This window comes from Mesoplodon densirostris, chromosome 16 (genome assembly GCF_025265405.1).
Source record: "Mesoplodon densirostris isolate mMesDen1 chromosome 16, mMesDen1 primary haplotype, whole genome shotgun sequence".
NCBI classification, from domain to species: Eukaryota; Metazoa; Chordata; class Mammalia; order Artiodactyla; family Ziphiidae; genus Mesoplodon; species Mesoplodon densirostris.
In genome coordinates, this window is record NC_082676.1 from 81,837,171 (window position 1) to 81,861,734 (window position 24,564).

At 39.2% G+C, this 24,564-nt stretch overlaps 1 protein-coding gene across 3 annotated transcripts in view; it reads left to right on the forward strand.

Annotated features, from left to right (window-relative positions):
* Window positions 1-24,564, forward strand: part of MACROD2 (mono-ADP ribosylhydrolase 2) — a 1,992,245-nt gene that overhangs the window by 1,663,333 nt on the left and 304,348 nt on the right. The gene's annotated exons all lie outside the window — the stretch shown is intronic.

Consider the following 24,564-nt stretch of genomic DNA (forward strand, 5'->3'; position numbering starts at 1 on the left):
CAGAACACAGCAGGAACACATAGAAGGAGTACTTAACTCTGATGCGAGTGGGAGAGAGAGGAGCAGAAATGTCAGGCAAATTTTGCAGGGTGTGTTTTGAAGGATGAAAGGGACTTTGACATGTAAGAGAGTAAGTATTGGTGTCAGCGCTCTTTGCAAAGGTGTCAAGCCCCAGGAGAGGTTGGCATGCTGGATGAATTTGGCAGGGGGTGCATTAGAGGAATGATCCAAGACAAAAGTGCAAGGTGGAAGGTCCAGGGTCCATGTAGAGTCAGCAGATTGGAGCTCTGCAGGGCTTGAAGTCATATTCCAAGCTTCAGACAATCCTCCACTATCCAAACGAGTCACCATAACTGATGCAGGTCAACAAGCCAGAGACAAGGAGAGGTTAAATAACTCATCCTGGGTCACCCAGTTAGTAAGATTTCATTTGATTAAGATAAATTTGCTGGGAAATAGATGAGACATTAGGAAAGATAGTGGCTTCTGTGCGAGGTGTTTTTCTGATACTTACATAGCACAGTATTTTGTTACCTGAAAGTAGAGTGAATAATTGGGATGTCTTCAGAAAATAAGAATCACCTTCAACAGGATGCCTTGCGCCTATTTCCTGTTCCTCTCATATTATTTCTTGTTTCTCTTATTATTCTTCTTATATTATTCCTGGGATATGTGTCTCTCTGTAAAAATTCCCTTTAATTAATGAATTGTACTGACATACTTTTGCAAGTGTTTTCTTTAATACACACCTACCCTTTTCCATGATTCAAATAAGTATATTCAGTTCTACTCATTTTTCATAATATTCTTGACTAGGATAGCAAATAACTCAATTCTGGGAAAATATACCAATAACTATCTTTTTTTTTTTTTTTTTTTTTTTGCGGTATGCAGGCGTCTCACTGTTGTGGCCTCTCCCGTTGCGGAGCAAAAGGCTCCGGACGCGAAGCCTCAGCGTCCATGGCTCACGGGCCTAGCCGCTCCACGGCATGTGGGATCTTCCCATACCAGGGCACGAACCCGTATCCCCTGCATCGGCAGGCGGACTCTCAACCACTGCGCCACCAGGGAAGCCCCCAATAACTATCTTGAACTGTAGCAGCAATAAAAATGAGAGTTTTAACTGAGCAATTTGAATTTTTAATTGAAATATTTGTGCACAGAAGCCCATGATGTCACCACTAATGGCTGACGTATTTGTTTGACTCATAATGAATATGGGAAAATTGTTTTAATAAAGTTAAATTGCTTTTAATAAAAAACTAAAATCCCTTTAATTTAGTTTAACAGAAGCCACTGTTTTGGCAGTTTTTCTGGAAGAAATGCAGAAGTGGGTTTTTTCAGAATTTCCATGCCAGATTTCAACACTTTGCATGAGAAATCTGAAGGGAACTCTTAACATGCTGTATTTCATGTGGAGCAGTTTTAATTTTTGGTAGTCAGCTCAATAAATGGAATTGACTGCTTTTAACCTGAGACAATGACATTCTGCACCAGGATCTGCCACCGGCTATGTTATCACTTGTTCTTTTTCTATTGGAAAGAATTGGTGAAAATTTTTAGTGTAAGTTTCCATTTTCTGTCTTTCGTTATGTACTTGTTTTATCACTTAAGAGAGCTACAGAATGAATTTAAGGAACAAACCCAAGCCCTGTCTCTGCTCTTTTGCGTGAAATGAGGAAGTCATTTTGACCTCAAACCATAGTTAGGACAAATCAATGGAGACCATATATTCTCCCATGTCCCCCAAGGAGTGCCCCAAATCCCCACATTTATTTAACATGTCTTTATCTGACACCTACTACCTGCTCTAAACTATGTAAAACTCTTGAGTGGATGCTATGGGTAAGAGTTATGGTGCCATGATAGAGAGAGAGGGGCCTGGGCTCTAGGATACTAGCTGTAATAGCCATTTACTAGCTGAAACTTATCTGAGCCTCAGTTTCCTGTCTATTACATGAGAATTATTATACTTACTTTATTTAGTCACTACAATAGTTAGACATGTAACACAAATACCATTGCACATGGTAGATGCTCAGTACCTGCTGGTTTCTTACTTTCTGTAAGTCATGAGTTTTGAGTCACTTTGGAGAGACCCACATCCACAGTCAGACAAGAATTCAAAGGACCTTAGAGCAAGTACATATGTATTTAATATGGCATGATTAATTGTGAGAGTGTTAGGAAGGGAAGGCTTGTGGGTCACCAACGCAAATAGAGTTGCTGTTTTATGGCAGTGAGGTGATTGGGAGAGGCTTCTTGAACTTGGCAAAATTTGAGTTGGGCCTTAAGGGTGACTACAGTCCAGATGTATAAGCAGGAAAGAGATGAAAGTCCTGGTTAGGTATAGTGTGTGAGCAGCGTCTTGGGGGTAGGACTACACATATCACTTACAACAACTAAGAGTAGAATAATTTGACTTATAATTTGACTAGAGCAGATAAAGTAGATTGGTAAATGGGGAATAGATGCAATTTTAAAGTTAAAGATTAGTTTGTGGAAGTTAAAAATGTATTATTTATGTAATGGGAGTCACATAAGATTTTTGAGTCGAAGCTGGTATTTTTTTTTTTTTTTTTTTTTTTTTTTGCGGTACGCGGGCCTCTCACTGTTGTGGCCTCTCCCGCTGCGGAGAACAGGCTCCGGACGCGCAGGCTCAGCAGCCATGGCTCACCCGCCTAACCGCTCCGCGGCATGTGGGATCCTCCCGGACCGGGGCACGAACCCATGTCCCCTGCATTGGCAGGCGGACTCTCAACCACTGCGCCACCAGGGAAGCCCCGAAGCTGGTATTTTTAAGAAAACTAGTTTTGCTTTTAAATGCAAGATGAATAAAAACTTGAGTGACCAGAGTTTTAATAACCAAGACCTGAATGAATTAGGCTACTGGCAGAAGCAATAGGAGAAAGAAATGTAGAACTTCAATGAAGGAAGTATTGCTTGGCTTTGGTAACAATGTATATGGGGGTGAAAATGAAAGAAGAAACTAAGATTGATCCAAGCATTCAGTACTTGTTAATTGGGAAAATGAGAGAAGGTTGAATTCATTCTGAAAGATGAGTGTTTGCTTTTAGATATGTTCAACTTGATATGATTGCAGGGCATCCAGATAGAAAGCTCTAATCAATAGTTGGCATATGGGGAGAGAAATTCAAGACAGCGATCAGGAAATCAAGATGTGAGTTATTTATTCATCCTTATAGAGTAATTAAAAATCTAACAGCAGATGAGTTTTTTTAAGGCAGTGTTTCCCAACTGTATCTTTTTTTTTTTAAATAAATTTATTTATTTATTTATTTTTGGCTGCATTGGGTCTTCATTGCTGTGCGTGGACTTCCTCTAGTTGCGGCAAGCAGGGGCTACTCTTCATTGTGGTGCACGGGCTTCTCATTGCGGTGGCTTCCCTTGTTGCAGAGCGCAGGCTCTAGGCACGCGGGCTCAGTAGTTGTGGCCCACGGGCTTAGTTGCTCCGCGGCATGTGGGATCTTCCTGGACCAGGGCTTGAACCCGTGTCCCCTGCATTGGCAGGCAGATTCTTAACCACGGCACCACCAGGGAAGTCCCTCCCAACCGTATCTTGTGTTAAACATATTCAATCAACAGTAAAGCTATACTGAGACACGGATGCATGTGCTGCATGCCAGACACCCTCCTGAGTGATGAGATATAGTGTGAACACCAGCAAAGTTCCACTTGTGGAGCAGTCAGCACACCATCATTGATATTCATGAAAATATTCAGTTCCTTTTGATAGCTATAATGCCATGTCTCTCAAGGAAGTCTATTTGCATGGAAGTGAAGAACAGTGGCATTGCTCTTAAAGTAATTCTAAATCAAAATTTTTTTAAGAAAATAAATCATTCACTAACACTGATAACTTATTGGAAGTAATGTACCCATGATAACCATTATACCTCAGCACCTTGGATGAGAACCTTTGCTTTAAGGAGAGATTAGGAAGAGAGCAGAGTGACTCAAAACCGAACCTTGGGGAATGGACACATATAATGGATGGGAAAAGCAGCCAGTAGATTAAATGAATCAAGGGATGGATGGATGGATGGATGGACGGACAGATGGACAGATGGGTAAATAAAAGTAGATAAGTAGAGATTAGACAATGGAGAGGACCAGGAAGAGAGCCAATCGGGACAATGCCACTGAAGGAGAGGAAAGAAAAAATTAAGAAAGAGGACAAGTTCCACAGCATTCAGTGATATGGACAGATCAATAAAATGGGAATCGGGGAATTGAAAGCTCATTGATAAACTTTTGAAAGAGTCAGTTCAGCAAAATAGAGGAGTTACGGAAAATAACACTCATAGGAAAAAACAAGGCACAAGATGACTCAAAGTTTTGTCTTACACAACTTACTTACAAACAAGTGATCATTTGGATATGGGAAAGAGAAATAAAGATAGTCAAGAAGATAGATAAGGTGTAGCTGGGAAGGTGTACAGAATCCCAGAAGCTGAGGCATACCCAGTAGAACCACCTAATGGTTGTGTTGCAGGTGGTGACTCTTGGGGTCTAGCAGAGGATGTCAGGTCCTGGGACTTAAGTTTGAAATAAATGCTTCGTTGGGGAGCAGACCCATTAACGCTGGTATTAAGTGGGGAATTGTCAGCCAAAGTTGGTTACAGTGATGCTTGTTATAATCATTTTGGTACCTGGGTGAAGGGTACATTGCATATAGGTGAAATTTTGGGCAGAGATAGTGGTTGAAAGATTAATGCAAATCTAGGCCAAAAATGATAAGAGTTTTGAGCTATGGTAGTAGCCGTGTGGTTGGAGAAAAATGGATTCATGAGATACTTAGGATTAATGTGGCCTGTGACAAACTGAGTATGAGAGTGAGAGATTGGTTGAAAGGAGGTCTCTGTCAACAAATAGTGATTGAGTACTTAACCTACAATCAGTCTCCCAAGGAGAAGGAGTAGGTTTGCTGGTGTTGGTCGGAGGCAAAATGAATTAAGTTTTGATGATGTTGAGTCAGAAGTGTTTTTAAAACAAGCGCTAAGTTGGAGATGCCCTGTCACAACTAGAAATATTAATTTGGAGCTGGAGAGAGTGAGAGAGAGAGAGAGAGATGTTCAAATCTGGATTTGGAAGTCATCATTTAATAAGTGCGATCTCTAGCCAGAGAGAACATTATCCAGTGATAAAAGAGCCAGTATCAGATGACATTTAGAGGTAGGGAGACACAGCAGAGGTATACGAAGATGCAAGAAAATGAGCCAGCAGAAAGCAGTAGTCTCACAGAAGCCGCGAGACAAGTTTCAGAGCAAAGACCCAGAAAGTTTAGGTAAATGGGGACTACACAGTATTCACTGAGGTTATTAAGGACATTTTCAGTCCAGCACTGAGTATGAAAGCTAGATTGCAAAGCGTTGAGGAGGAGTGACAGTGAACATTAAAATGTTAGCATAGACCCCTTTGTAAAAGAAAATATCAGAAGCCTATTAAACAATAATGAGGTTCCAGTTGACACTGGGAAGCAGTAGTGGGCTAAATCTGCCTTGTCCTTTAGCAATAAAGAAGGATGAAAGCCAGGAGAAAAATTACATGATGAAGATGATATTAAGGGTAGAAAATGTCATAAAGGAAGGGCAAAAACTGTTTGGAGGAAGTTGAAGACAGGCTTGGAAGTATGAAATTATCCTTCCCTTCTACCTTTGCCTTCAAGGACGGGTGTAGAGTGGACATAATAATGACATTATATTTCAAGAGCTTAGAATACTGCCTAGCACATAGTAAACGCTCATTTTCTCTGTTAGTTAAGATAGGCAAACTGCTGTAAACAACTTCATAACTTCAGTAGCTTCTCGTAACATGGTTTATTTCCCCTTCAGGTCATAGTCTAATGCACATTGGCGAGGAGGCTGTGCTTCATACAGTCGTTCAGGGCCCCAAGGTCTTTCCAAGCTAGTGCTCCGCCTGCGCCAGGGTCTTTGAACCATCCAGTACATCCTCTGTGACCAGCTGTCAGACAAGGAAAGAAAGAGGTGTGGAAGAACATGGGGGAGAATAATTTGAAGGCTTGGAAATGCTCTGGGTGCTCTTTGTCTGTGTTCCATTGGCCAGAAATTAGTCACCTGATTCCTCCTAACGGGAGGCTGGAAAATGTTTAATTGTGGGCTCTGGAGGAAAAGAAGCAGTTTTGATAAAACCAGAAGCACTCTCTGTAGCTGCTTTTATGGTTACTGTTATTGTTATCTATGGCAGAGTCTTAGTCAAATTAATTTCCGTAGAGTGGAGAAGTGATAGAAGACAAATGGTTTGATGGGCAGTAAGGGTGGGAAAGATAGACCCATGAACATGCCAAAAACAAACTCTAGGAAGCTGAGGAAGACGCACTCATCCCTGAGAAGAACAGCAAGCCCTAGGAAGAGATGGGAGGACATTATTACAATCTCACACTTATACTTCTTGTCCAGACCTCCCCTGCATTTCTGACTCACAGTTAACTGCTACCCTACCTTTCCATTTGGGTGTTTAGAGGCTTCTCAGGCTTAACACAGCCAAAACTAAACAGATCTCCTCACACATACCCCCACCCCAGAATTCACTCTACCTGGAGCCTTAAAAAAAAAATCAATTTGATGCTAATGCCTTTCTTCCAGGTATTCAAATCACAAGTCTTGGAGTCATTCTTTTTTTTAATGTTATTTTAAAAAACATTAAAAAATTAATTTTATTGAAGTATAGTTGATTTACAATATCATGTAAGTTTCAGATGTACAGCACAGTGATTCGGTGTGTGTGTGTATATATATATAAGCTTTTTTTTTTTCAGATTCTTTTCCCTTATGGGTTATTACATAATACTGAGTATAGTTCCCTGTACTATACAGTAGGCCCTTATTGGTTATCTATTTCATACAAAGTAGTGTGTTAGTCCCAGCCTCCTAATTTATCCCTTCTCCCACCCCTCTTTCCCCTTTGGTATCCATAAATTTGCTTTCTGTGTCTGTGAGTCTCTGTTTTGGAAATAAGTTCATTTGTGTCTTTTTTTTTTTTTTTAGATTCCACATATAAGCAATATCATATGGTATTTGTCTTTCTCTGTCTGGCTTACTTCACTTAGTATGATAATTTCTAGGTCCATCCATGTTGCTGCAAATGGCATTATTTCATTCTTTTTATGGCTGAGTAGTAGTCCTCATATATATGTACCACATCATCTTTATTCATTTGTCTGTCGATGGACATTTAGGTTGTTTCCATGTCTTGGCCATTGTAAATAGTGCTGGAGTGAACATTGGGGTGAATGTATCTTTTCAAATTACGGTTTTCTCTGGATATATGTCCAGAAATGGGACTGCAGAAGTCATTCTTGACTCTTCTCTTATGTTCACATTGAACAATCAATCAGGAAATCCTGTTGGCTCAACGTTCAAAATACATTTATATATATATATATATATATATATATATTTTTTTTTTTTTTTTTTTTTTTTTTTTTTTTTTTGGTACGCGGGCCTCTCACTGTTGTGGCCTCTCCCGTTGCGGAGCACAGGCTCCGGATGCGCAGGCTCAGCAGCCATGGCTCACGGGCCCAACCGCTCCGCGGCCTGTGGGATCTTCCCGGACCGGGGCACGAACCCATATCCCCTGCATCGGCAGGCGGACTCTGAACCACTGCGCCACCAGGGAAGCCCTACATTTATAATTTGATCACTTTGTGCCCCTCAGTGGAGGGGCCATGCTGTCCTAAGCTTTGCCACCTCTCTTTCCCCAGTCCCCTTTCATCACGTGATCACACCACACCTCTGCTCAGCGCTCTCCGGTGGTGCCCACCTCGCTCAGAACAACTGCCTGAGTCCTTGTGATGCCTGCGTGACTCTCAGCTTTCAAATCCTGCTGCCATCTTTGGATGTTCTGCCTCAAATTCTAGCCTCCTTGCTGTTCCTCACACACATCAGATATATTCCTGCTTTGGGGTCCTGGTTCTGGATGTTTTCACAGCATGAAACCTCTATTCCAGATATTCACATGGGTAACTTTCTCACCTCCTTCAAATCTTCGTTCATAGGTCACATTTTGAACAGGGCATCATATCTAAGAAAGCAACATCCCCCCCCAGTAACTCTCTAATCCCCTAAGCCTGCTCTGTGTCTGCATTCCCCATAGCACTTTCACCCTCACACAGAGGACGTAAGTTACCTGTTCATTATATTATATCTATTAGTTTAGTCAGCCTCCCCACTCCTCACCAGAATCTTGAACTGCATGAGGTCAAGAGTCTTTGCCTTTTTGTTCCCTGATATATCCTGAGTTCCTAGACTAACATCTGGCTAGGATGCTCAGTAAATACTTGTTCAATAAATGAATGAGTTAATGAATTGATTGATCAGTTTTGCCTTGAGCCTCCGTACCTCCTACATAGCCTGACAAACAGTAATTTACTTCTGCACTTTGCAGTGATTCTGGTGATAGTGGTTTGGGGCCCAAGACTACAGACAGCAACTAGACTTTAATTTGATTTCTTTGGTAAGGAATAATTTTTTTTCATGAATTACTGATTTATTTTCTTTAGTTTAGCAGTATAAATATCCACTGTGTCTCAAATGATGTCTGAAAACTTAAAGGCCATCTAATGGTTGGGAGTGGAGAGACTGCATCACTTCCAGCTACAGTGATTTTCTATCTCTGACTCATCTGAAAAAGCCTTAATTGAGTATTTATTCTTATGCTGCAAGATCCAGAAAATCTTAACTGCCATTAAGCTGTCTACAGAAGCAAAACAAAATGGAGAATTAAGGCAATTATCAGGATGATAAGAACCATAGAAAACATGTTTGCCTCAATCTGGATGTTTCTGGAGAACTTATTTTTGACCTAAATTATGTGAAGAGTAATCCCCTCTTCAGTTTCCATTTCATTTTTCACAGATAGAGAGTAATTTAGTCTAGAGAGGGAACAGCCCATAATATAGGGAATCAGTGTAAGAAGAAACTCACCATCCCAGATGTGTTTGGCTGTGTATTCTATTTTTACTAAATTTTGTTGCCAAAGAAAATAGCAAAAAAAAAAAAAAAACCCAGAAAACAAAAAGAAGACTAAATAAGGAATTTTTGAAAATTAACAGCTGATTTACTGAAGTTCGGCTTTGACACCTGCCTACCTTTTGATCTTAACTAAAACAACTCTTCAGTTTGAATTTCTTTTAGCTCCTATTTAGGCAGTAACTTTAGATCCATCTTTTAAAAGCCAGGGGGTAAATAAAACAGGATATTAATCATCATACATTCATTCCAGTGCAAACACAGATACAACTGGCAGAAGTGTGGGCTGTTTCTGGTCTACAAGAATGCCAGGTCCCTAGGGTATGTCAACTGTGTGATAATGGAGAATTTGCAGATAAGTCCATCCATTGCTCTTGTGTGCTTATTAAGTGCTTTGTCAGGTCAAACTGTATTTGTTTGATATCTTCACTCTGTTTCCCCCAAAATATATTTCCCAATAAGACTATTAAATTTAGAATTTCATATTGAAGCTACCCCACCACCAACCACTTCAATGATGAGAGGAGAACGACATTTGCAAAGTTGTTGAAATGCTGTACCTGCTGAGAAACAGAGCCCTCTGTGGCTAGCCAGACCTGCCTCTTCCTCACATATGAGCATGTCAGTGAGGCAAGTGACAGAACCCCACAAGGGTCCCAGCTGATATCAGCTGTACACATATGACCTCAGTTATTCACTGATCTCAAATGCTATCCTTTGCCATTGGGCTATGAAATAATTGGAAGAAGTTAAAATCAGGCAAAGAGTTTATAAATTTTCGGGATGTGATCCAAACGAACATGGAAGTTAAGTCTATTTTAATGCAGCATTGGAAGAGAGGTTACTGAAATGCAAAAGCATCCCCTGTGTCTATGCTTCAGCAGCCAAGACCTCAGTTTTTCATTTTGTCTTTTAAGGTCCCACCTAATTTCATCCTAATCTACCTTCTAGTACTCTCTCATGTCCCTCTCCATTATGAGATTTCTTTTCATTTTATTTAAAAAAAATTTCTCCAGCATTATTGAGATATAGTTGACACTTAACACTGTGTAATTTTAAAGTGTAGAACCTGTTGATTTGATGCACTTCTATGCTGCAAAATGACTACCACCATAATAGCATTAGCTAACACCTCCATCATATCACATAATTACCATTTCTTTTTGGTGATGAAAACATTTACGATCTGCTCTCCTACAGAGAAACAGATCTCTTGTTTCTACAAGTTCAGCTGTTTTAGATTCCACACATAAGTGATATCATACAGTATTTGTCTGACTTATTTCACTTAGTGTAATACCCTCAATTTTCATCCATGTGGTCACAAATGGCATGATTTCCTTCTTTCTCATGGTGGAATAATATTCCATTGTATTATATAATATATCTTCTTTATCCATTCTTCCATTAAGAGACACTTAGTTTGTTTCCATAACTTGGCTATTGTGAATAATGCTGCAATAAACATGGGAGTGCAGATATTTCTTTGAGATTATGTTTTTATTTTCTTTTAATATATATCCAGAAGTGGGATTGCTGGATCATGTAGACATTCTATTTTTAATTTTTTGAGGAACCTCCATATTGTTTTCCAAATTGCTGCACCAATTTACATTCCCACCAACAGTGCACAAGGGTTCCCTTCAATCCCCATCCTCTCCAGCACTTATGTCTTATCTTTTTTTTTTCTTTTTTTTTTTTTACTGGGTTGGGTCTTCATAGCTGCACGTGGGCTTTCTCTGGTTGTGGCGAGCAGAGACTACTCTTTGTTGTGGTGTGCAGGCTTCTCATTGCAGTGGCTTCTCTTGTTGCAGAGCATGGGCTCTAGGCATGTGGGCTTCAGTAGTTGTGGCTCGTGGGCTCTAGAGCGCAGGTTCAGTAGTTGTGGCACACGGGCATAGTTGCTCCTCAGCATGTGGGATCTTCCTGGACCAGGACTCGAACTCGTGTCCCCTGCTTTGGCAGGTGGACTCTTAACCACTGCATCACCAGGAAAGTCCCTCTTATCTTTTTGACAATAACTATTCTAACAGGTATGAGGTAATATCTCATGGTGGTTTTGATTTGCTTTTCCCTGATGGTTGGTGATGTTCAGCAGCTTTACTTGTCCCTGATGGCTATTTGTACATCTCCTTGGGTAAAAGGTCTACTCAGTTCCTCTGCCCATTTTTCAATGGGATTGTTTCTTTTTTGGTTTGTTTTTAGTTATTGTTTTTGTTATTGAATTGTATGAGTTCACTATATATTTTGAATGTTTACCCCTTATCAGATAGACGGTTTGCAAATATTTTATCCCTTTCCATAGGTCGCCTTTTAATTTTGTTAATTTTTCTTTTCTTTGCAAATACTTTTTAGTTTGATGTAGTCCCACTTGTTTATTTTTGCTTTTGTCATCTTCCTTTGGTTTCAAATTAAAAAAAAAAATTGTTGCCAAGATAGATGTCAAGGTTACCACATGTTTTTCTTCTAGGAGTTTATGGCTTCAGGTTTACATTTAATCCTTTAATCCATTTTGAGTTGATTTTTGTGTATGGTGTAAGTTAGGGTCCAGTTTCATTCTTCGGCATATGAATATCCAGTTTTCCCAATACCGTTTACTGAATAGACTACCCTTTCCCTGTTGTGTATTCTTTGCTCCTTTGTTGTACATATATGCATTGTTTTTTTTTCCCCTGGGTCTTCATTCAGTTACATTGATTGCAATAGATCTTCTGTGTCTGCTTTTAGGCCAATATCATGTTGTTTTGATTACTATAGCTTTTGTAATATAGCTTGAAATCAGAAAGTATGCTGCTTCTAGCTTTGATCTTCTTTCTCAAGATTTCTTTGGCTATTTAGTGTTTTGTGGTACCATAAAAATTTTAGGAGTTCTTTTTCTGTTTCTGTGGAAAATACCAGTGGAATTTTGATAGAAGTTGCATTAAATGTGTACATTTCTTTGAGTAGTATGGATATTTTAACAATATTAATTAATCTAATCCATGAACACAGAATATCTTTCTATTTGTGTCTTGCTCAATTTTTTCAGCAGTGCCTTAAAGTTTTCAGTGTATAGATCCTTCACTTCCTTGGTTAAATTTATTTCTAAGTATTTTATTCTTTTTGAGGCTATTGGAAATAGAATTGCTTTCTTAATGTTTCTTTCTGATATATTGTTTTTATCAGAAACACAAGAGATTTTTTTTTTTTTTTTTTTTTTTTTTTTTTTTTTTTTTTTTGCTGTACGCGGGCCTCTCACTGCTGTGGCCTCTCCCGTTGCGGAGCACAGGCTCCGGACACACAGGCCCCGCGGCCATGGCTCGCGGGCCCAGCCGCTCCGCGGCATGTGGGATCCTCCGGGATCGGGGCACGAACCCGTGTCCCCTGCATCGGCAGGCGGACTCTCAACCACTGCGCCACCAGGGAGGCCCAGAAACACAAGAGATTTTTAATGTTGATTTTGTATCCTGAAACTTTACTGGATATTTTGATTAGATCTAAAAAATTTTTGATGGAGTCTTTAAGGTTTTCCATTTATAGTATCATGTCATCTGCAAAGAGTGACAATTCTACTTCTTCCTTTCTGATTTGGATGCCTTTTATTTCTTTTTCTTGCCTAATTCCTCTGGACAGGACTTCCAGTACTACTTTGAATAGGAAACCTGAAAGCTGGCATCCTTGCCTCAATCCTGATTTTAGAGGGAAAGCTTTTCACCATTGAGTATGATGTTAGCTGTGGACTTGTCATATATGACCTTTATTATGTTGAAATGTTTCCTCTATATCCAGTTTGTTAAGAGTTTTTATCATGAAAGAATATTGGATATTGCCAAATGTGGTTTTTTTCTGTATTTATTGAGATGATTGTATGTTTTTATCCTTCATTTTGTTAGTGTGGTATATTATATTGATTCATTTGTGGATGTTGAACCATATTTACATCCCTGGAATATAGCTCACTTGATCATGGGGTTATAGTTATTTTTAATACTTTTGACTTTTAACCTTCATATAAAACTTATAAGTCATATACACACCACTACTATAGCATTAGAGTTTTTTGAATTTATATATTTACATTTACCAGTGATTTTTATACATTCATATGTGTTTTTTGTTACTAATTAGCATCCTTTCATTTTACATTGAAGAAATTCTTTTAAATTTCTTATAAGGACAGTCTTTTAAACTTATTGTAAGGCCAGTTTACTGGTAGTGAGCTTTCAGCTTATCTCTTCCTCAATTCTAAAGGACAACTTTGCCAGGTAGAGTACTCTTACTTGGAAATTTTTTTTTCTTTCAGTACAGCATACTTTGTGTGTGTGTGTGTGTTTCACTTGATTGTACTTCACAGATATTGTGGGGTTTTTTTTTTTCACAAATTGAAGGTTTGTGGTAACCCTGCATGGAGCAAGTCTATCAAAACCATTCTTCCAACAGCATTTTCTCACTCTTTGTCTCTGTCACACTTTGGTAATTCTAGCAATATTTCAAACTTTTTTATTGTTATCATATTTGTCATGGTGATCTGTGATCAGTGATCTTTGATGTTACTACTATGGCTCAGTGAAGGCTCTGATCATGGTTAGCATTTTTTAGCAATAAAATACTTTAAGGTGTATTTATTGTTTTGTTATACATAATGTTACTGTACACTCAATAGACTACAGTATAGTGTAAACATAACTTTTATATGCACTAAGAAACCAAAAATTTCATATGACTCGCTTTATTATGGTATTTGCTTTATTGTGGTGTTCTGGAACCTAACTTGCAACATCGCCAAGGTATGTCTATACTTTGAAGATATTATACAACTCCCTCTGGCTTCCAAAGTTCCTGCTGAAAATCTTCCAATAGTCTTAAAGGGGTTCTCTTATACATAACAAGATGTTTCTCTCCTGTTGCTTTTAAGACTCTCTCCTAGTCTTTATCATTTGACAGTTCAATGTCTGAGCATGGGTTTCTTTGGATTCTGTCTGTTTTGTGATCCCCAGGCTTCCTGGATCTGAGTGGCTGTTTCTGAAGTTTTCAGCCATTATTTCTTTGAATTAGCCTCTGCCCCTTTCTCTCTCTCTTCTCCCTTTGGAACCCCTATAAGCATTTATTGATACCCTTGGTGGTTTCACATAAGTCCCTTCAGGTATCTTCACTCTTTTTCATTCTTTTTTCTTATTGCTTCTCTGATTGGATGAATTCCAGTGCCCTGTCCTCAAATTCGCTGATTCTTTCCTCCCCTTGATCTTGTCTGTTATTGAACCCTTCTATTGAATTTTTCAGTTCAGTTATTATATTCTTCAGCTCTGTCATTTCTCTTTGTTCTATCTCTGTTGAAATTCTCACTTTATTCATGTATTATTCTTCTTTTCCCTGTGAGCATCTTTATGATCATTATTTTGAACTCTCAGATAAATCATTTAGCTCTGTTTCAATAAAATCTGTTTTTGGAGTTTTAGCTTTTTTTTTTTTTTTTTTTGGAACATCTTCTGTTTCTTCATTTTCCTTGATCTGTGTGTTGGTTTCTGTGCATTAGATAAAACAGCCACCTCTCCCAGTCTTGATACAGTGGTCCTGGAGATGAAGCTCATCAATCAGCCCAGCATGTTCTCATGGTTGCCTCTCAAAATTTTGTGATTGTTCAAGCCACCATTTTTGTCCTTAGTGATTCCCAGTAGTTGAGAGTGTGCCAATACCCCCAATGATGTTCCAAAGGGGAGGATCACTTTCAGCACCTGGATGCAGACTGGTTGGAAGCTAGACCCTCAGACAGCAGCTGGAAGAGTATGTAGTTAGGTCCCTTTCAAGGAGTAACTGGATCATGGGGATTTTTGCCTGCTTCCTCTGCAGTGATTCCAGGTGTACAGCTGTGGGGTGGGGGTGCTTCCGAGCCTGTTAAAAACTTCTTGGATTCCTATAGTCCTCTCTGGCTATCAGGTGATCCAAGGGCCCATCCCCTAGACATCAGTCACAAAATCTGGGGCACTAGATGTGTATATAAATTCCTTCCAGGGAGATGCTGGCAACTTAGAGCAGGCTAGAGGGAGACGACAGAGGAGGTGTTCACAGGCTTTCCTGGTCACTGGGGAGGGTGGCAGTCAGCCTCTAGATGTGTGCTAGTTAGAAGCCTGACCATCAGGCAACAGCTTTTGAAGTATGCAAACAGACCCATTTTAGGGAAAGACTGGGAGATGGGTGTTTTTGCCTGTTCCCTCTGTGTGGAGCCCTGGGGGGATAGCTGGTTAAGAACTGCCTTTTGTTTGCTACAGTACTGTGGGACTCATGAATGAAAGACCCATTGGGTAATGGAGCCAAGCATTCTGGGAACTTGTCCCTTGGGTGGCAGCTGCAAAAACTGGAGTACTGACATGTATACAACCTCCTTCTAGGGAGGTACTGGCAATCTGAGGCAGACAGGAGGGAGAGGTTGGGAGAGGTGTCTGGTTGCATCCGTCATGTCCAGGGAGGATTGCTCTCTGCCTCTAAATAGGTGCTAAGTTAGAAGCCTGACCCTCAGGCAGCAGCTTCCAATGTGTGAAAATAGACTCCATTCAGAGAAAGACTGAGAGATGGGCAATTTTTGCCTGTTCCCTCTCTGTTGAGCCCTGGGATGATAGCTGCAATGCAGCTCATGCCTTTTAATACCTGCTTCATTGTTTGCTATAATCTAGTGGGTCTCATGGATGCAAACCTTGTTGGTTTTCAAAGCTAGGTGTTTGGGGGACCCATCCTTTATTTGGGAGGCTTAAAAGTTGGCACATTAGATGTGTGGTCCAAACCCTTTGCTCCTCAGGGAGAAGCTGGGAGTTGGGGGCTACTTCCTAATTGTATGACACTGTTTTAGGGGTGGAGTTTATGACTGAGACACTGAGAGTGTGTTTCAGCCTTTTCTACCCATTTCGATGTGAGAAAATTCTCATTTCCTGATGTGTAAGAGTCACTGAATTTCTTTTAGAGGGAATTGTTCCATATGTGAAGCTATTCATTCATTGTATCCATGGGAGGGGGAAAGTTCAGGAGCCTCCTATGTCACCATCTTTAAAGACTACTGAAGGGATCTCTGTTATGATGCTTTATTCACATTGACTAATTTAATTTCTTATCACTGGAACATCCTTGAGCTTTCTTACCTCCAGGCATCTGTATACATTCTTTCCGTTGCTTGGAATGCCCCTACCTGTGTTTCTTTTTAAGCAAATCTAATTCACACTTCATGGTTCAACTCAAAACCCTTCTCGATAAAGTTCTTCCTTTTAACATGGTAATTTTAATTGCTTTCATCTTTGAAGTCACATTGTATAGCTCCTTTATCCCTTCTTTCCCTCCTTCATTAGACTTCTGTCTCTCAGTTTCTTGTTCTTCTATATTTTTACTTCTTTTAGTCATGAAATATTACTTACAGAGAGAAATGAGCATAAATCTCACATTGTAACAAGTACTCCTAAAATGAACTTCTGTGTAATAATCCCCATGGAGAAGAACTAGAACATTGCCAGCACCCAAGAAGCCCCCATGTGTTCTGTCCAACTGATAGCCCCCTTCTCCAACAGAGCTAACCCCTTCCCTTTAGAGTCTTACTATATATATGAATCCCTGAACACGATAGTTTAGTTTATATCTCTTTTTGAATTTTACATAACTCTAAATTGTGTATTTTCGGTTAACAAGATGAAACTAAATGCTAACCACCCCAACACACACTAATACAGTATATATTTGGGGTCTTTTATTTCCCTCAGTATTACTTACAATATTGAGCACATAAGTGATAACCGCTACAATTAGTTTTATGTCTTGTGGCATCTATATGTACTGTCGACTTGAACTGTTGATTAACTTTTGAATTAATATCAATAACTTGTCTGTTTTAACACCTTTGAAGTCAATGGTTCATCTTAAATTGTTTTTACAGTCCCCTGTATTGTCTAGCACAGAGTAGGTGCTTCTTAAGTTTTTTTTTTCATTTTATTTAGTGCATTCAGACAATTGTTGCTTTTTTATGAAAGACTATGAAACAATATTGAATGATCATGTGCAATTATATTATTTATATGTTTTGTTGATTATTTTCTACATTACCACAAATAGAATATTAATTTTATTCCCTAAAGTTTAGGACAATACCTGTCACAAAATAGGTGCTAATGAATATTAATTGAATTAAGGAAATGAATGAATTTTTATAAGAATCAAGGAGTTAGAACTTTTTATGACATTGACTTATTATTGATATCTGTCATCTTTAGAAACCCTATTCAGTTCTCAACTCCTGTATTTCTGGAAGACATTTATTCTGAATTTGGCTAATTCTTTTCTTTCTTGAGAATATAAACCTTCTCTGAGTCCAAAGTTTGGTCTGGAGAATGAACAAGATCAGTTGTTACCTCTGACACAGGTTTAAACTGTTCTCCCTACAAAATGAAGGATGATTACATTTAGAGCTTTTTTTATTAAATTCAAACAATAACATGATTAAGGTACTAATGTTTTCCCACAGTAAAAGTACAGTTTTTATTACTTTGTCATAATATATGATATATTTCTATTTGAAAAAGACAGGAAAATGACACTTGGTAGCTAACAACTATTGCACTGAACTCTTCAAAGCTATAAATCATTTGTTCATTGAAGGGTAGTGTATTTACTGTTTTCACAGTTTGAGAAATTTATTAAATTTAAACTTTGTTTTCTTGAGGACAGAAACGAGATATTTCCATTTTATCATCTTCTCATAATGTCCTAGTGTTGTCCGTAGGAATTAACCATTTGGCAAGTGGTTATATTCCCTGAGCATAAATTTCTAAGATGTGACAGAAAAATATAGCTTTGGAGGCTCCATAAAAGGAACAAAATATACTGTGGAAGCATCTTATGTCTCAGTCTAGAAATTTTCTCCATATATTCTGAAGGTCTGTGGATGAGTAAGGGGGAGTATTATACAAGTGGGGGAGTTGCAGCTCTCTTATCTACATAGCAAATTGTCTTTGTCTTTGTGTTATTTGTATGCATGAGAGGTTTTTTTTTGATTGTTGTACATCAAAAGTTCTGTGGAAATAGCCCACTGTGCCAATGCACACAGTTTCTATATCCATTCCTCTCTACTCTGCAGTAGAGAAGCTGAAATCACATCAAGGGCCCATGAATTCCCACGGTCCTGGAGCTCAGGATGTCTGTCATCTTTAACTCAGGGTATAATTGTTTAGTTCAGGCTTTGTCATCTAGTTGATGACAAACAACAAATGGATATAAATAGAGATGTTTAACATTTGCATTAGCACTTTTTAGTTTGTGGAAATCTTTGCAAAACATCTACAGCACAGCTCTTCCTTTGTTGATGTCCAAGGTGGCAGACTTTCCTTCCCAGGGCTCTAAGGGTGCTTAGCTGACTGCACTGCTTCCTAAGCAAGTATCAACCATATACTAAAACTTTGGGAAGTCAAAATTGGTTCCTCCTTATGAAAAGCTTGGGTGTACCTCATTTCAATTATTAAGTACTTTCTTCTATACAAGACTTTGTGAAGAAGGAATTCCAACCAGCTTGTATTATAGATATCTTAGTACTTTTAACCCAAGGAAAATACATCATGGTAGAAGGAATTCTTTAAACTACCTAACTGCAGCTGTTTCAATAATTTTTAGATTTTTTTTGGAGATGGTGGAGAGAAGAGTTAAGTCTGTAGTGTTGTCCCTGTGATCAATTGGAGTAAAATGAAAAACCCTCGGGCTGTCAAGACAAATATCTTCCCTTTAGCTATGATTTCTCTTGTGGCCACAACAGATGAAGGATCACATCAACCACACACACACACACACACACACACACGCACCACAAAGCACAGAAACACACACATGGCTTTTGATTCCAGTGTGGGCAGTCCAGTTACAAATCCTGACCAGTCTTATCAACTTCTCTATCAAAGAGTGTGACTTTAAAGGTAGATGATTTGCTGCCTGATACAAGATGCTCCTTTGCATTGCATGGTTGTCTCTTGGGTGAACAGTCTTTGTTTCTGAGCAGAAACAAACTCCAATGTAGTTTCCTGCATTAAGCTTTGTAGTTACCCCTCTGCAGTGGGGTATTCCATTTTCCTCGGCTTTCTTGCATATTTTTTCTTCTAGTCCTTAGGAAACGCCTCTCATCCACAGTATCTCATCAAAGCTGTTTCCCTCATAAGTTGTTCCTATTTAATTCCAGTTTGCACACTGTACCCTTGCAGTGTGTTGAGCCAGACTTAAATATGGAAGAATGAGCTATGGGAATAAGATTGAGCTATTGAGAGAATGCTTCTGGGTTAGAGTGGGAGAGGGAGTTGGGGGGGGGTGTTGGGTGTGTGTGTGTGTATACACATACAAATATATACGTGTGTGTATATATTATATATGTTCTTTATACATGGGAAGCAAATTAATATGTTTTTGTGAAACAAGTGCAGTTGAACACGTGTGGATCTTGAAGCACTTCCTCTGGGATGACAACAAGTTACAAAGAATATGAAATAAGCAAAAACCTACATGTACCTAACAACTTAAATTTAAAATTTTTAAAGTAGGGGCTTCCCTGGTGGCACAGTTGTTGAGAATCTGCCTGCCAATGCAGGGAACACAGGTTCGAGTCCTGGTCTGGGAAGATCCCACATGCCACAGAGCAACTAGGCCCATGAGCCACAACTACTGAGCCTGCGCGTCTGGAGCCTGTGCTCTGCAACAAGAGAGGCCGCAACAGTGAGAGGCCTGCGCAGCATGATGAAGAGTGGCCCCAATTGCCACAACTAGAGAAAGCCCTCGCACAGAAACGAAGACCCAACACAGACAAAAAATTAATTAATTAATTTTTAAAAAAGCTTTAAAATTTATAAAGTAAAGATTGACAGAATTATAGGGGAAAGCTGACAAATCCACAGTCATCTTGGGATATTTCAGTATCTCCCAAAATTTGATAACTCAAGCAAACCAAAAATATGCAAGAAGAGAGGAGATACAAATGACTTATATAATAGTTACTTAACATATAGAGTGAATGTTATATATCACATCATTACACCTATCTTAGTACTATAGGCATAATTTGTAATAGATATTTAAATGAAAAATATTACATATTAGAAAGTGAAATAATCAGCTATGTTGTTTTCTCTACATGACCCTCAACTAAAGTTGTTTGTTTTTTTTTCTTTTTACATATAGCCAAAAAACATGGTCCCATTGGGGGAAAAAATCAGAAAAATTGTTTCATTGACATTTCATAAACAACTTAACCTAATTTAAATAGAAATAATGTGGTTAATCTGTCAGTATTATCTAAATAGAACACAACAGACAGGTAGTACATTGGGCATTATGTATACCCTAAAGAAGTGGTTTTCAGAGTTAGCCTACATTGGAATCTCCTGGAGGGCTTCTTCGGACAAGAGTGTTGGGCCCACCTCCAGAGTTTCTGATTCAGGAGGACTGAGATGGGGCCCCAGGAATTTGTTACCTAACAAGTTACCAGGGGATACTGATGCTGCCTATTGGGGACCACACTTTGGAAACCACTAGAGTTCAGAGAAGCAGCAATTTATCAAACATAACTCAAGTGGCTCAGAGAAGTTCCTTAGCCTTCTGATATGCTTACATTAAATATCTTTTAGAATATTCAGTATTTGAATAGGCTTTCCCACAAATGGGAAGTCCATTTAAAACATAAAAACAGCATGCGTCAATTGGCTAAGTAAGAGCATTAGCAATGGTCTAGGTTATTCCTCCCAGTTTTGCTTTTTATTTTTCTACTTTTACTTATATAGTCTCACCCTTGAGCCTCAGAGTTTGGGACATCTTAAGTGGTTAAATAAGGCATCCCTAGGAAACTAGCTAGGTTCTGATGAAATCTCAGTCAGTGTTTCTAAAGCATGTGAGCAAATGGCTGCTGAAGCATCAGAATTTCCCATGGTGCATTTCAGACATGGGTTGACATAACAACTGTCCTAAGTGTATAGTACAAAGCAATGTTTTAAACTGGAACAGCAAATGTGAGAGGAAGGACACATTTGCAATCCTGATTTGAAGAGAACAGTCAGAATGTGAACGCTGTAGAGAGATGCTTGTTTGGTAACTACCAAAAATGAGAAGGCTTTACATTTCAGATGATGCTAAACTTTATCCATCACCCAAAGCCCATATGTCTTTGCACCAGAATACACTCTACCTTCTGATTCCTCTCTAAAGGATTCAAAAATCTCCCTAGAAAAGTTAGTTCTTTTCCTAAGTTTGTCTCTTATGTACTTTCATGAATAATATAAAACAGTATTGTACAGTGGCTACTGGCTTATCTGTTTCCTTCTAAACTGGAAGATCCTTGAGGGCAGAGAGCATTTATTTTTGTCTTCGGTTATCATGCACACAACATTGTGCCTAAGGATCTATCTGCTCAGTAAATATTTGTCCAGTGAAAGCCCTTCAAAAGCAAAGATCTCTTCCTGTCCATCAGTCAGCACGTCATCCCAGCCTTATACTGGATTATTCTTTATGAAGTTAAACTGAAAGGGCACAGCAGGAGAGTAACCCTAATGTCTCCCAGTATTAGATTTGTGGGAGAAAAATAAATTCCCAAACCAGATAGGACCTTATTCCCTGCTGAACCACTCTGTGGACAGGCACGTAAAACCACCTGCTCGTGATCCAGTACAGAACAGATGGTAGCTGGTGCCACAAGGAGCTGTCCTTGCTGTGCCACCTCTGTTCCCTGGCCGCCATCTCCCCACACCATCTCTGCCCTCCGTCACTGCATTTTATTTTGTTGTTCCTTGTTAACCTTTGGCACTCGTTAAAGCCACAGCCCCCACGCTGCCGCCATGGGATGTAAACTGCCAGCCCCAACACGAACCCTGTCTCTGAAGAGGCACTGGGTTGGCAGAGTGAAAACAGAGTGACGAGATGCCATCTGCATTTCCTACTACATAGCTCAATTAGTTGATTGATTTGTAACACTTTAAAAAACATTTTCTAGGCAAAGCAAATTAGGAGAGTGTTTTATAATGTATTCAGTTTAATTAAAACTGCACTAAGTGGAGTACTTTGCTTCTTGGTTCCAGAAAAAAATATCACAAGGAAGTCACATACTGTATTGATTTTTAACCCCCCACCCCCAAGAAGGAGTAAAATAACATTGTTCAAGGTTGCATCATCTAGAGCTACACAAGTGCACCTCTTTAAAAGGTTTTCTGTAATTGGAAAGTAGAAGATTGGATGGCAAGAGAAGACATTAGGGTCTGGCTTGAAATAGGGAAGTGGGGGAGAGCTGGTAACAGGCTCTGAATTTGAATAACCAACACCTGCTCCTTGTTGCGCTGAAAAATGCTTTTATCATCTGGAGGGGAAAGAAAATCTGAAAACATTCCAGATCAATTCAGAGGCTTAGAAACAAGTTGGAAATGCTATATATATATGTGTGTGTGTGTGTGTGTGTGTGTGCACGCGCGCATGTATGTGTATATATGTATGCATGTTTATATGTGTGTATGTGTGTATGTATGCATGTATGTGTGTGTATATGTGTATGAGTATATATATGTGTGTGTATGTATATATATATATACACATACACACATGCAGGTCTTTACTAATAAGGTAAATGCATAAACAACCTCCTGATATGACATTTTTCCGAGTTTGGATAATTTTACATGTTAATCCAGATTCTCCCTCTCACATCTTTTTTTCTTTAATTTTCTTTATTTTTGGCTGCATTGGGTCTTCATTGCTGCACACAGGCTTTCTTTAGTTGCGGCGAGTGGGGGCTACTCTTCCTTGTGGTGCACGGGCTTCTCATTGTGGTGGCTTCTCTTGTTGCAGAGCACGGGCTCTAGGCACATGGGCTTCAGTATTTGCAGCAGGGGGACTCAGTAGTTGTGGTGTGTGGGCTCTGGGGAGCATGGGCTTCAGTAGTTGTGGCATGTGGGCTTCAGTAGTTTTGGCATGTGGGCTCAGTAGTTGTGGCTCACCGGCTTTAGAGCACAGTCTCAGCAGTTGTGGTGCACGGGCTTAGTTGCTCCACAGCATGTGGCATCTTCCCAGACCAGGGCTCAAATCCGTGTCCCCTGCATTGGCAGGCAGATTCATAACCCTGGCGCCACCAAGGAAGTCCCTCCCTCTCACATCTTGCATTGTCCCTACAAGGCTGCTTTCTCTGAATTCTTGTTGCCTGTCAACGTTACCAAATGCAAGAGGGCTTCCAAATTGTTAGTCATCTGATAAAACCCTCAAATTATTGGAGACATTTGCATGGGTAGTTATGATTTTTTAAAAGCACTTTGTTTGCATTGCTCTTGTCTCAGTTTCTTCAAAGCCAATTACTGAGACATTGATTGGATTGGTTTAGTTTTTGAAATCATTTGGAACTTCAGAACACATTCCCTTTGCATAATTTTTTTGAACGTGAAACCAAAACAAAACCATGAAAGGAATACCCTGTGGAACTCTGTAGATTTCACATCTTCAGAACTGGTGTAGCATGCTACTAAGTGATTAAAATTAGTAGTAGAACAGGAATAGTTATTTTTTGGTAGAAGAAGAGGTCAAAGTAGACCAGGTGAATGGACGGTTTCAGATGCATCTCATTTGGCTAAATCAGTAATACTCAGCAAGGCAAAGTTTCTCCTGATTCTGTTGGAGTTCTCTTCCTGCCTGGAACCGGAAGGATGCTGTTAATACTACTGTCCCATATCACAGAAGATTCTCTTTCTTATCACAGATATTTTATAATACTTCATTACTTAACTTCTTTTGGGGGGATTGAAAACTGACCAACAATGTGAGTTCTACAATCCACTGTAGGAAATACATCCATAATGAGGTTCTGCCTTCTTATCTCTCATCCTTCCCAACCTACACACACAAAGGATCTCAAAATAATGCCTTGACTTTGTCCATTCACTTTTTATAAGGTATGCCATAAATTAAACAGGAGAAACAATTACCACCAGTTTCTTAAGGTAGACAATTGCTTAAAAAATATTGTGGGCAAATACTTGTTGGGTATTAATGTCTTAAGACTGATAATATTCTGTGTAAACTTCCAGCAGCTCATCTCTCAGTGTTTGCTATGGGTGAATACCTCAAAAGGACTTTTCAGATTAACGCATTCATGTGATTCTATTCTTAAGAGGACCTCTAGTCACCCTACATTTCCGAAGACAAAGATGCTAAAAGATACCTCTGTGGGAACCCATTGATGCCATAAAGTATGTTTTCATTAAACATATAATGAATCCAAGCCGAAAAAGAAGGAAGACAATATAGTAGTTCCAATTTTAAATATTACTAATGGGACTCGGAGTAAAAATAATTGCTATTTAATTACAGAAATGTGTACTCCGATGCACAAATGCCTGATAGAGGATAATGAATGACATTGGACACCAAAAATGTTCTGTGGCCGCTGGGAACGTTTGACAGTAATTTACGTGTTTAATTGAGTTGCCTGAAAAGCTCATCGTGCAATTACATGTTCACTTAGGTGCTCAGATAGGTACTGAAAATACCTATGTTTCACTTGTACCTATTGCCCAAATTGCTGCTGCAAAAACTGTTTCCATTTACT